The sequence below is a fragment of the Equus caballus genome, chromosome 23, assembly GCF_041296265.1.
Source record: "Equus caballus isolate H_3958 breed thoroughbred chromosome 23, TB-T2T, whole genome shotgun sequence".
NCBI classification, from domain to species: Eukaryota; Metazoa; Chordata; class Mammalia; order Perissodactyla; family Equidae; genus Equus; species Equus caballus.
In genome coordinates, this window is record NC_091706.1 from 43,059,716 (window position 1) to 43,071,726 (window position 12,011).

Consider the following 12,011-nt stretch of genomic DNA (forward strand, 5'->3'; position numbering starts at 1 on the left):
GGGTTAGAATTCTGATGCTAGTACTACTTGTGTGACTTTGGGTAAGATACTTTAGTTTCTCCAGTTCTCAGGTCCCTCATCCTAACATGGAGATAATTAAAGTACAGACCTCAGAGGTTTACTGTGACAAGAGAATAAGAGATGAGTGCAATGTGCTTTGCACATAATATGCATATCAAAAATAAAGGTTGAATATATTTAAGGGATGAAGGCTTTATTAAATAAGAAAGCTGTCTTTCCTTTGGCAAGATTAAAAAGTTCCATATTTTGTAATGTGTTAGAGTTATATGCTTACATTTAAGCCTGATTATATAACATTCATGGACTACAAAGGGAAAGAAAAATTTCTAATGCAATGCCCTAAAGCAACACTGCTAGTGAGCTTGTGATCTTAGATAAATGGAGAAGACAATTTGGGAAATACTGATCAAATATAATGCCTGAAATAAAGAGTGCTAGCCTTCACCCAATTGTTTGACAAAACGTCTTATATTTTTGCAGACAATATGGAGAAGGCAGGATTAGAAAGAACTAGGTAAATTTGTTAAGGGGCGGAACAGCCCCTAAAAAGACATTAGAATGTGTAAAATATTAATCTGAAAAAAATACTTGGAATATTGAATATGTAAAATATTAATCTGAAAAATATACTCTGGCTCAGAGTGCTGTCTTTAGTAGAGTGGAAATATTATAAGATTTAAAGGTCAGAAAGTTTGGAGTTTGGATTCTAGCTCTAATTGTTTTTAGCCATGAAAGATTTTTACCTGCTTGACCACCAGTTTAAAGAAGAGGCTATGAGGATAACATGTAAAGCCCGTCACTTCATGTTTGGCACATCTTAAGGGCTCGATAAATCATATCAATGATAATCATTGTTATTTTTACCTCCATTTCATTTCTGTGATGAGATGAAGATAATTACAGTGTTTCGTTTCCACTTTTTACTCATCTTGGAGATACAGGAATACCAAGAAACCATTTGATCTGCATTTTATAGAAGAGGTAGTTGTTTATGCTCTTTCTGACCATGAGACACTATGTTTCTGTGATTCAAGTATCTATCCTATCTCCAGAAGGTGAACTTCTAAAATTTATTGCCTACTTCCACTTTCAAACACGCCTATATGTGGGCAGATAAGTTCCTGATACTCCAAGATTGAATGAAAATAACGTGATTAACATCTATAGGCTAACCCATATAACCACTACAATATGTCAGGTACTGTTCTAAAGCACTTTTCATATATGAAATTTAATCTTCACAACAGCCATAAGCAGTAGGTTCTATTATCTCCATTTTACAGATAAGAAATGTCAAATACACGTATTTGAATAGATTGCCTAAAATCAAACAGCTAGTAAGGAGCAGAGAATCTAGGCAAGTCTAGGTTAGGATCAATGCAATTTTCCCCTTAGAATAGAATTGATTGGTTCTGAAGAAGCAATGTCATAATTGGAAGTATATTTGAAATATTTCTATTGGCACTAGATCAGACAGCAATAGAACTTAAAAGAAAATAAGAACATCATTTCTATTATTAGTTCTATGGGAACTAATAAGTACTTCGGATTCCCAAACAACTGGTTTTTAAATTAACTCTGGAACATAATGTGCTCAGAAAATGGGAACTGATTCTATACAAATTGCTGAACCATAAAGCAGAATGATTAGTATCATAAGAGAGTTATGAACAAAGGCACATAGGAGTTCAGAAGAAAAAGACATCATTCTGACTGTGGGTATCCAAGAAAGCTTTATGGCGAAGGTGAGCTGAATCTTAATACAGTGGATATAAAATTGCAACAATGAGGCACCGAAGGCAAAACAGACTGAGAGCTGAAACAAATTTACTACAATCTCCATCTCTCTTGTTTAACTCTCATCTCATTTGACTACAGTGCCAGCTTGGCTTCCGAAAGGCCTTTGTGTACCTTTTCTATACACAGATATTTTTCTTTTTCTTAGAGTCTTAAGAAGCATCAACCCCAAATGAGGTTGATGGAGAATATGGGAGGAGGTATTCCTCCTTTAAGGTGAAAATGCAAAATTTTTAGTTGATAAAAGTATCTGAGCTTGCTAAAGAACTTTTAAACTTTATTGTCAAAATTTGTATTTAGAAACATCAATGAAAAATCATGTTTATTTTATAATTCATCACAGATTTATACTAGATAAAAGTTTTAAATGATATGCCAATAGGTCAAATATCTTAGAGAGCATAGGAGTTATTTATTGCAAAGAAGTATCATTTTAAGATTAGAAGCACCCTAGTAAGTTGCAATGGACAAGAAAATATGTACTTGGTAGAGAATTTTATCAAAAAGTATTATTATAATAGATGAAATGTTTATATCAGAGAAAGAATATGTAAGGTAACAAAGCTGTCTTAATAGCAAAAATTTTGTAGCAAAGTAGTGAGAACTCAATGCATTACATGATAACTTGTTATTGTTTAACAGAGATTAGACATTGAAAAATTTGCTAATCTATTTGCTAATCTGTTTTCTCACTTTATTCCCTCATTAACAATAAATAGCTTTGTAGCTTCCAGAAGAACAAAAATAAAGAATGTAGCCAAGACCACTGCTGAGGGCTAACAATTTCATGGCAGCAGCAGCTAAATTCAATCAACATTTAAATCTATAGGCATCTGCTGCTCCAGTTCAAAATATTAACCCATTGTTAGATTTCCCCCACATTGCTGACTAACATCATCCGTGATTCAGAACTGAAAAAGAAATCCCTCATTGACAGATACTTTCCTAGTTGTTCCATTGTTTTGAGTAATGTTTGAGTATGTTGTAATTTTACTTATAAAAGGAAAACTCATCATTCATAGTAAAGAACAACTCAATCTTAGCATATTCTAAGAGGAATAGCAGGTGAATAGAATACAATGTTTGAATATTCCATTCATCCATCCATCCTAACCAATATTTATTGAGTGCCATCTATGTATCAGGCACTCTATTAGGTGTTAGGACTCAAAGAAGGGAAGGAGTTAAGATGTTTGGTAGACTTACCTTATGTTAGCCACTGTAGGTGCTTTCAAACACAGTTCCTGGCCTCAAGAAGTTCAAAACCTAATTAGAAAGATAAAAATCAGAATTCATTTAAAAAATATTTCAAACCCTGAATTATCTTCAAAATATGGTATTTCTGCCATCCCTTTTTTAGGGGGATTGAAACAGAGAGGAGAAAGAGCAAGAGGGTTAATGAGAAGCCAGTATCAATTTTATGTGATATAATCTTTAATTGAAACAGTGAAATGCCAAAAATCAACATGGAAATTTCTTTTGTTGCTGTAAAGCAGTAAATATTGATTATTCCTTAAAATTTTTAACTCAGACTATCATGTCTAACATAAAATGATTAAATTGTCCTCTTACTCCACCTATTTCATCAAGGCTACACAATTCCTTAGTTGGTTGCTTTCTGAGATTACACAATGCATTTCCAAATTCTCATCATTTGGACTTTATGGAGCTAGATGCCCCCTAAGTTGTTAAGGGGATCATTTAAACCCTGGTGGCCAAGCTAAAGCAAATCCTTGTCTGTTATATTCATCCTGGGACTAGCTAGCATGGAAGAACTCTAAATTTATAAGCATTACATTCATGTAAAAGAATCTCATTACTAATTTTTTTTAAAATCCACATCTCTAAAACATAGAAAAAGGCACTTTGTCTTAATTCCTTAATAGAATCATTTTATAAAGTCTAAAATCTATCTTGATTCAGGCTTTCAGAATTTTTTCCTTCTGTCTAGACCACTTCCTTCTCAAGGGTTTTTCACACCTTCAACTCTTATTTCTCTTTCAATTCCCAAGGAAGTGGTTATCTCATGCAGAAAGCCTTCCTTGACATCCTGCCCCCTCCAAGTTTGACTTAGATGTATCTCCCAGATGACCCAATAGCTCTGTGCTCTTCCTTATCACAGTTCATCACATTACCTTGTATTACAGAAACTGGCTACTTGTTCACCAAACTAGTTCCCTTTTCCTCCTGTTACAGAGCCAGACTACATTTTGCAGAGAGATGTGGGCATGTGACTGAATTCTTCACAGTGGAATATGGCTAGATCCAAATAGTGCCACTATCAGGCCTGGCCTTAAAACCATCTCATACATGATCCTTTGTTCTACATTCCCTCACTACAGGTAGAATCTCTGAGGACCTAGAAGAGGAAAGATGTATAAGACAGAAAGAGCATGGTCCTACAGCCACAGCTTTCAGCATTACCCTCAACCCCACTAATAGAGTCTATTCATACTAGAGTGTTACATAGATGACCATCCTTCATCCCACCCTGACTAGGAACATCTATTGACACTGGAGTTTTATGTAAATGAGAGTTAAATTTCAGTTCTTTATGCCATTAAAATATTGGGTGTTTGGGGCCAGCCCCTTGGCATAGTGGTTAAGTTTGGTGCACTCCACTGTAGAGGCCCAAGTTCATGGGTTCAGATCCCAGGCGTGGACCTACATCACTTATCGGCCATTCTGTGGCAGACACCCACATATAGAGTGGAGGAAGATTGGTACAGATGTTAGCTCAGGGCTAATCTTCCTCAGGAAAAAAAAAAGAATGGGTGTTTGTTACAGCACTTAGCCTACCCAGACTAGGATTGTTCCATCTGTTTGATCTCCTCCACTAGGTTGTAAATTTCAGTACTCCCACAGCGACTGGTTTTGTTTTGTTGTGGCTTTTAGCCAAGCCCCTGACATAGTATATGGCACTTAATGACCATCTCTCTATATTTCTTAATAACTTGAATTTTATGTGATAAAATGTACCATGAAAATTTCACAGAAAATGTTATTCTAAATACACTTATTCTTTGGGGGGAAATGCACGGCTTCATCTAGCACATGCTTCAAAATACTTTTTGGCAAATACCTTAAAGGTAAAATCTGATTTTGCTTAGAAGTTCAAAGCAAGTGGAAACATTGAAACATTTTTGCAAAAATGTGTTTGTAGGCATCTATTTGTGGTTTTTGGTAAGACGGTGAGATCATTGCAAAACCTTAGTCAGAGGTAACACACTCAAAAGCTCCTTGCTGCATCTGCTGTGATTTGGAAGGTCCTTCGAACTTCCACTGGGGGTTGAGTGGCAAAGAAGAGAAAATGAAAGGTAATTTTCTTTCCTTTTCAAAACAATAACCAATCACAGAACCCAAGACCTTCTGCTCTTCTCATAGTACAATGAAATAACTTTTGAAGTTTAGTCAAAAATGGAGACAAGCAATATCAAATCTCAGTCAGCATGCATTCCTGTATTTATTGCCAACACCTTTCTCTCTCCTTCCTCCTACAGCCAAAAACACTGTGTGCACTGACTCCTTTTGGGCAACCACCTGTTTGAGGCCACTTCCAAAAGGTCTCTTCATAAATCTCACCCATCTGTCTCTTTACGATCATCCACTTGCTAGTTAAATTTAGTCCTGTTTGGCAGAACTTAACTTTCAAACACAAACTTCCTTTACTTTGAGCCCTATTTAAGTAAGGAAAACATAGTGGAGATGGTCAGATCTCCTTGCTTCTTTTCTGAAGAACAAAGAGGAAGCTTTTTCTGCCAGACGTGCAACTTGCTTTTATCCCGAAGTAAAAATCCTCAAGCTCTGTGCCACAACTCATTTATAATATTGCTGAACAGCACCTTTAGGCTAGATTTTATGGTAGCTTTAAAAATTTGTAGTTCACTCACATCCATGTTAATACATAATTTACCCTGGTAAGGCACCTGTCTCTTTAGTGTCAGGCAAAGGCACATTGGATTTGCCAGTTGAAGCCATGTCTTCAAGTTTTCATAGACATGAAGACAACTCTTCTGCTTCTCAGATCGTCTCAGCACTACTTTTCCTTTCTGACTACAAATATCAACCCAATGACCTGTTGATGTAGCAGAGGAGACAATAGAAAGTATTTAAAATCAACCTGAAATAGAAAGAATTCAATTCTTTCTAAGTCATGCTTCATGTTTAGGTCAACTGAGCTTCCTACAGTGGTCAGAGTGCAAATTCTTAATGTCTCAATTTTGTTTTCTCTTCTGAAGATCGAGGAAAAAACAGGATCATAACTTCTCATAAGCAGGAGAAAATGGAATTTCAGCAATTGATTTAGCCAAGGAAGCAGCACACTCCAGCTCATAGAACATTCCTGATGTGGGTAAGAGAATGAAACAAATAAGAAGGGAACTGGTGCAATGGGACAGGTTCTTTCATTTCCATGCTTTCTGCCAAAGTTTTGACTAATTGTTGTGGTTGAGGAAACTGTAAGAGCGACAGTCAATAACTTTCCAGAGCAGAACTGTCCATGGTGAGGTATGATCTGGCCTGATGCAGCTGTAGTATTTCCAGATGTGCATGGAAAATGGTTCTAAGAAGTTTTGAAGCTTTCCATTTACTTTGGTCATAAACTCAATTTTTTTTTTTTACCCACAGAAGTAACAAACATCTCATAAACAGCCCTTCATTTAGTGTGTTTTACGTCAGAAGAATACCATCTATTTTATTTTTTAAATAGAGTTAGCTAGAGTCAAATCATGTATATTTCACATTTTGACCCATAAAAAATACTTTGGACTTCCTCACTATAGTTTTTTATCTTTGCTGTATGGTAACCCTTCTGTTATAATGTAAAAATTCCAAGTTTCATTAATGACTCATGACTCTATTAAATGTAATAGGCATATTTTAATTAAAACATTTCAAACCTAAAAAAAGATATTTCAACAGAAAGCTGGAATTTAATTTATACGTATAGTGTGATGCTTTTTACAACTTTATTTAAATTACAAAAAAATTTACTTCATATAAAGTTTCTTTCTGCTGCTAACCCTATTCTAAAGCACCAAAAAAAAAAAAAAAAAATCTGATTATCAAAATAGCAGGTCGTTTTAAATCAGATTCTACATTAGCACAAGCAACTATGACCCCGTAAAGTGGTTTAAAATTACGTATTAAAGAGACTTCATTAGGAGGCTTTCATTCGCTTTTATTTAGAATTGTTTGCACATGTTTTTCTTTAGTCATTGTTCTCATGTTTCCATAGATTCAGGTTTATACTAGACAAGCAATGGTAGGTAAGCAAACATCCAGGAAAAAATAAAAATATGAAATACCTAAAGGTATCTGTTTTGCAAAATCATCAAGTCCTCATTTCATTTGTAGGTTTTCCAGTAGGAAACCAGGATGGATGAGGAAGAAAGTAGATTTTTAAGTTTTGTTCTGCCAAACATGTTAGACCCCTTAAGCGACATCTTTGCTCCTTTCGTCCTTCCTTCTTCCTTCCTCCCCTTCTTCCTCCCTCTTCCACCCTTCTCCCTCTCTCTATATATTTGTTTCCTTTTTTTTGTTCCTTCTCTAACATTGTTCTTTTTCTCTCCCTTAAGTAGAATGAGTCTTTCGGAGTTTTATTAACTGAACAACAACAATAACAAATCCTACCTTAAACCATATTGCAGCTGACACAGAAACGTAGGAAAAATAGTCTACAATGATGAAGGTTACTGGAGTATAAGATTGTCATCACACATCTGGAAAAGGATATACAAACTGGGATATCAGTTGTGCCTCTCATCGCTAAAGAATGAGGATTTATGGGGTCTTTATTTTGGATTGTGCGTATATTTCCACAGGGTCTCTTTAAAAAAACAAGCAGGACTTCTTGGAAACCCATGTACCTTTTAAATATTTTTTATAAAGTCAAAGTACAGAACACTTATAGAAAAGTGCATAGACAATGAATCACACAAAAGCAAACACCAGGGCAACCACCACCCAGGTCAAAATATAGAACATTTCTAGTGTTACAGAAACCTCAAGCTCCCTCCCAATTCCATTCCTCCCTCTTTGTCAAAGGTAAACAGACATTATCTTGATTTCTAGCCCTATAGTTATAGCTGCCTTGAACATTATATAAATATAATCACAATTACGTATTACTTCGTGTCTGGCTTCTTTACTTCACATTATACTTCTTGGTTTCATTTATGTGGCAATTTATCAAATATCATATGAATATACCTCACATTATATATCCATTCTATTGCTGATGGACATTGGGTCATATTCAGTTTAGAGCAATTACAGTTAATGCTGCAATAAACATCCTTGTAGATATTTCTTGGTCCATATGTTGTATATAATGAAGAGTGGAATTGCAGGATCATCTGGTAGGCATATGTTCAACTTCAGCAGATAATGCCAAACTGTTTTCCAAAGTGGTTGTAGCAATTATACTCCCCTGAAATATATGTGTTCCTGTTGTATCACGTCTTTGCCAATACTTGGTAGGGGTATTTACTTTGAAAGCCTAGGTTAGAATAGAGAAGGAAGAGAGGGGTAATGAAGGCTTGCAGTGGAAATGGAAGACTCCTGACCCAGGATTCAGTTGGCTGGTATGAGAATGACGGTTGTGCTGTGAGCAGTGAAGACTTAAATCGTCGCTGCCAAGGACTTTCCCTGGAAGTAGGGGGATCCACGAAGGGCTGGGGAGTGGAATCAAGAGCATGGACTTCAGTGGAGTTATGAAGGTAGAAATCAACCTGGCAACAGAATTTCAGTGCAAAATAAATTCTGTGTGGGGTGGGGGAAACGACTGGAGTCTTTTCACAAGCAAATAAACAAAACAAACATATAAAGTCTCCTTATATATGAAAGCATAAAGAGTCTCTTCATATATAAGAATCATTAGAAATGTCGGGGGTGGTAGATCAAAGGTGAAAAATGCCACAGAGTAGAAGTTCGCCATGAAGAATTACTTCATATCAATCTACTATAAACTGCATCTTCTTTTTGTGATCAGTTTTGAACATATTGTGTCTCAGAAGGGCTGCGAATACAATTCCAGTATTTGCAGATATAGAAATTTCCCATAGATGTTTACTGAACTGTTTTAGTAAGTGATTGTTTTATAAGGTAATTATTTTATAATTATCCTATAGTAGGCACTTTAAATAAATACCCTCTAGAGTCAGGAATAATCACAGAATTTTATAGTTGGATAAGGTCTTGGACAACATCTAATTAAACTTTCTCATTTCACAGATGAGGAAGTCTAGACGTAGAGTTGCCAAGTTATTTGATCAGGCTAAGGCAGTAGTTAACTGCAGATGCAGAAGAATCAGGCCTTTTGACCTAGAGGATAATCATCATAAATTCATTTTATTAAAGAAAAGTTGAAAAATTTCTCTCTTGACTTTTTTTACCCGTCCTATTTCTACGCATCTATTAGAACTCATGAGAGTTCGTCTACCCCACGATGTCCTCTCTCATCTCCTCTCCCTTCAAGTCTGCATTAGATGCCTCTATTACATCTTAAACAACATTTTATAATGATGTCTACTTTCTAATTATCTATGTACTTGTCTCTTTACCCACTATATTGAGAAACCAGAAGGTAGGGACTGCTTTTTCCTCTGCTCTGAGTTCTTAGTATTTCTCATAAGCCCAGCATGTAACAGTAAATACTTGGAATGAGTTAAATGTATCATCAATTTGGCCTATAATCATTTTGGTAAGTAAGTAGTTAGAAGTGAAATATATGACTTTACCCATTATGTTCGCCTTTTGGGCTGTTCCTTGATATTTATGTTGCTATTTTTTTCAGAGATGTACTTCCTTGTACCCTTCAAATTAGTGTGGCCCTGTTCTTTGAGCAGAAGTAACACAGATCACTTCCACAAAGAAGCCTTTAACAGCTGGTGAACAATTTGCTCTCTCCTCCCTCCAGCCCCAGTGATCTTGGAGATTCCTTGAGTGAGGACAACATGAGAGGAATCCCTAGCCAATCCATGTTGGGTGTGCAGTATGACTGAGAAATAAAACTATGCTGTTTTAAGTCAACAAGATTTTAGAGTTGTTACTGCAGTATAACCTAGCATGTCCTGACATACTGTGATGGGATGAGACTTTGTGGACTCTGGGAGAGTGAGCCTTTTTTGTACATTGGAGGGATATGAACCAGTGGGGGCCAAAGGGTGGAGTGCGGTAGACAGCTTCTAAAATGGATCTCAAAGATCCCCACCTCCTGGCATTTATGCACCGTGTAATTCCCTCAGCATGAGTGTGGGCTAGACCTAGTGACTTGCTTCTAACAAAAAGGATGCTGCCAAAGTGATGGGATGTTGCTGATGAAATTAGACTTTAAAAAGACTGTGGCTTCCTTTTTGCTCATATTCTCTCACTCTTTCTTTCTTAGAGCCCTTGACCTGGGGAAAGCAAGCTGCCATGTGGTGCGTAGACCTATGGAAAGATCTACATGGCAAGGCATTAACATCTCTGGCTTATACCAGAGAGTACATGAGGCTTGTCAACAGTCAGTGAATGAGCTTGAAAATGGATCTTCAGACCCCACCATAAGCCATGTGAGTGCACTCGGAAGTGTATCCTCTTCCATTTAGTTCTTGAAATGACCCCAGTCTTGGCTGATACCTTGATTTCAGTTTTGTGACAGATCCTAAGCCAGAGGCATCCAACCATACCACCTTGATTCAAGACCCACAGAAACTATGAGATAATAAAAATTTGTGGCTTCAAGCTGCTATGTTTTGGGATAATTTGTTACAGAGTAATAGATAACTAACACATTCTGTATTTCCCTATCTAAGTACACTATAGCAATAGGGCAAATACATTTAACATTATGTCAGAGATGCCTGATGAGAACCATATCTGAAGTTGAAGGCAACATTTTATTTCTTTATTTATTGCAGCATTATAACATGGCTATAAGTTACTAGTGGATATAAGAGCCCAAAGCCATATAAGAATCAAATTCATACTTTAGTTATTGGAATCAATTAATTATATAAAAAATACATAGATGTGAGCAAGGACTTCTAAATGTAAATAAGATGTCATTAAACGTATAATAGTGATTAGTATTGAGGAATTAGGAATTTAGGTATTTTGGCTCTCTTTGATTTTTGTAGATAACAGAAAACTTGATTTGTTCATTAGGGAGGAACATAGGTTATATTAGACCATTTTCATGTTGCCCCAACGTAAGCTGACTTCTACTTAAATAGCTAACCCAATTCCTATACTGCTTCTGAAAAATTTATCAAAATGTGATCAAAGGAGTGCAGGGACAGTGTGAGACTCGGGCTGTCAGGCTATTTTGAATCATCTGAATCTAAAAATGAGGGCATGACACCTATACTTCTCCCATAGCTGTTCAATATCAGGAATCCAGGACAATGTCTGTTCAGTAAATCAGAGAGTTAATGTTAAATTCTATACAGCAAAGATGAAAAAGGCTGTAAGAAAAAAATTATGAAATATCTGGCAGAAAGCAGGAATGCAATTATTATATGAAAAAGATAAACATATGCTGAAAAATCTTCCACTAGCAAAGCTTGAGCTCCAAAAGAGAGACCCTGCTTAGGTATCAGTCTAAAAAGAGACTTGAAAGACAGGTATCCTAGTTATGAAAGGGTTTTTCAGAGGTGAATATCATTGTTTTCACATGTTTGAAGTCTACCTTGTTTGAATCCCACCAGGAATTCCTGATGAATACTGCCTTTTCTGTGGAAGCAACAATTCATAATTTCCCTTTATTCTTGTTTGTTACTAAAGACTCAGTCTCAGGGGACTTTGATTAAGATGATGAGACAAAGAATAAAACAGATAGAGAGTCTGTTCAATGTCTGCCTGAAACCAGAGCTGCACAACTTAATATGAAAGACACTTCAAAACCAATAATGAAATAATCATGCTTTTTGCAAGACTGATAAGAAAATGAAGGCTAGATGTAGATTTGGGGAAACTAATTTACGCTGGAGGAGGGAAGAAGGGAAGGAGAGCAAAGACAGAAAATCAACTGTTAATAAATATCGGAGACTGCAGAGAAGTCACAAGATAAGCTGAAGCATATGCTCCTCTAGGTAAAATACGGCAATCATTTCTCTAAGAAGAGAAGCTGATAAGGCCCCCTCCTCTCCAACAGGCAATCATTTTGCATTTTATATTGTTTGAAAAGAGCTTGATTATTTTCTTTGAATGAA

The 12,011-nt window shown here is 36.1% G+C and overlaps 1 protein-coding gene and 1 long non-coding RNA gene across 45 annotated transcripts in view; one reads left to right on the forward strand and one right to left on the reverse strand.

Annotated features, from left to right (window-relative positions):
* The window catches only part of PTPRD (protein tyrosine phosphatase receptor type D), a 2,083,106-nt gene that overhangs the window by 768,208 nt on the left and 1,302,887 nt on the right, over positions 1 to 12,011 (reverse strand). For all 44 annotated transcript variants that reach the window (XM_070248854.1, XM_070248852.1, XM_070248848.1 and 41 more), the window contains one exon: positions 3,025 to 3,084. The gene's annotated coding sequence lies outside the window, so the exon portion shown is untranslated. The remainder of the gene's footprint in view (positions 1 to 3,024; positions 3,085 to 12,011) is intronic.
* On the forward strand, positions 1,690 to 10,338 carry LOC138920447 (uncharacterized). Its single transcript, XR_011431617.1, has 3 exons — positions 1,690 to 1,766; positions 6,057 to 6,169; positions 10,205 to 10,338. It is a non-coding gene; the product is annotated as an uncharacterized lncRNA (long non-coding RNA).